The sequence below is a fragment of the Oncorhynchus masou genome, unplaced genomic scaffold (assembly GCF_036934945.1).
Source record: "Oncorhynchus masou masou isolate Uvic2021 unplaced genomic scaffold, UVic_Omas_1.1 unplaced_scaffold_1299, whole genome shotgun sequence".
Classification (NCBI taxonomy): Eukaryota; Metazoa; Chordata; class Actinopteri; order Salmoniformes; family Salmonidae; genus Oncorhynchus; species Oncorhynchus masou.
The window spans coordinates 145,936-148,103 of NW_027002843.1; positions in this window are offsets into that span (position 1 = coordinate 145,936).

The following is a 2,168-nucleotide window of genomic DNA, read 5'->3' on the forward strand; positions in this document are numbered from 1 at the left end:
TGGCATTACAGCCTAAATGGACTGGCATTACAGGCTAGATGGACTGGCATTACAGCCTAGATGGACTGGCATTACAGCCTAGATGGACTGGCATTACAGCCTAGATGGACTGGCATTACAGCCTAGACTGGCATTACAGCCTAAATGGACTGGCATTACAGCCTACATGGACTGGCATTACAGCCTACATGGACTGGCATTACAGCCTAGATGGACTGGCATTACAGCCTAGACTGGCATTACAGCCTAAATGGACTGGCATTACAGCCTAGATGGACTGGCATTACAGCCTAGATGGACTGGCATTACAGCCTAGACTGGCATTACAGCCTAAATGGACTGGCATTACAGCCTAGATGGACTGGCATTACAGCCTAAATGGACTGGCATTACAGCCTAGATGGACTGGCATTACAGCCTAAATGGACTGGCATTACAGCCTAGACTGGCATTACAGCCTAGATGGACTGGCATTACAGCCTCGATGGACTGGCATTACAGCCTAGATGGACTGGCATTACAGCCTAGATGGACTGGCATTACAGCCTAGACTGGCATTACAGCCTCGATGGACTGGCATTACAGCCTCGATGGACTGGCATTACAGCCTAAATGGACTGGCATTACAGCCTAGATGGACTGGCATTACAGCCTAAATGGACTGGCATTACAGCCTAGATGGACTGGCATTACAGCCTAGACTGGCATTACAGCCTAAATGGACTGGCATTACAGCCTAAATGGACTGGCATTACAGCCTCGATGGACTGGCATTACAGCCTAAATGGACTGGCATTACAGCCTAAATGGACTGGCATTACAGCCTCGATGGACTGGCATTACAGCCTCGATGGACTGGCATTACAGCCTCGATGGACTGGCATTACAGCCTCGATGGACTGGCATTAAGATGTTGATTAAGAAACACACACTGACCAGGTAGATAACATAGTTAAAACACATTTCCAGTAGTAGACTATGAATTAATATATAGTTTCCTATTCATCACAACTACCTCCCGCCCCTCACTGTCAAGCCCATCTCACGGCATGCAGCTGACTGCAGTGGCGAATCGATAAGGGAGAGCAGAAGTGTTATAAAGTCAGTGTTTAGCATAGGGCTCAAGAACGCCTACTCCATTGATATTAGCTACTACCGTGTTCACAATTCAATCCGTGACATCGAATCATTGTTTATCTTTCTTTGTCCCGTTTCAGCACCTCGGCATCCGTAGGCTACTTTTACAGTAAACCCCAAGCTCGGGCGCTCCATCCTTTTGACACCCACGATGCGAATTCCAGATGGCATGTGGATGATGCGACATCGTCATGACGAATCACGTTCAACATCCATTAAGATCTAGTGAACTTAAAGTCAAATTAAATGTAGTCATAAATAACGATATGACACACAAAGCTGTCAATTGTAGTCTCAGCGCGGCGAAGCAGCTTTGCGGTAAACTCTGCGCCAACAGCCAGAACCGAACCGGAGGAATCTAACGCGATGCAGACAAATCTACAACCGAACCAACAGCAGTATCAAACCGACATATTAGAACAGTGTAATCGCTTAGAAATGCACTTACGGTTCGTAGGAACTGGATTTCATCTTCGCCGGCTTCTCCCGCATCAGCCATAGTTGCCGTCCGCGACAGAAACCCGACAGAGCCGAACGGAGTATCCGTGTGGAGGCGACAGAAGGCAGCACCGGGGATGCTGCTGACCGGAGCTGTAGAATAACCCAGGATGTGTTGCCTCGCTCTCATTGGACGGGTTACATATTCAAAACGGGGAGGAGTTGTGCAGGTGTGTGTGAGCCGAGACTTTGAAGATGATCACTGTGCTCCCTCTTCCGGTATCATTTAAAAACAGATGGTGCAGCAACGTGAACGGATGAAGGAAGATACGACTCTACTGTTATTGAAGAACGGCGTCGTACACCGACGGTGGTTGGAGATTCTGGTTGATTGAGTCATTAAAAAAATCGTTAAAATAGGATTAGCTTGAGGTATGTCAGGAATGTTGCCGTTTTATCACGGGAGGCATATTCCGACCAATCAATATTTCAATACAAGGCCAGCCAATATAGTATATGAACTGTGAAAAGCGCTGTAGCGAGTGTTGTTTTGCAATCGTATAATATAACAGACATCAAGACAGAGCCACATA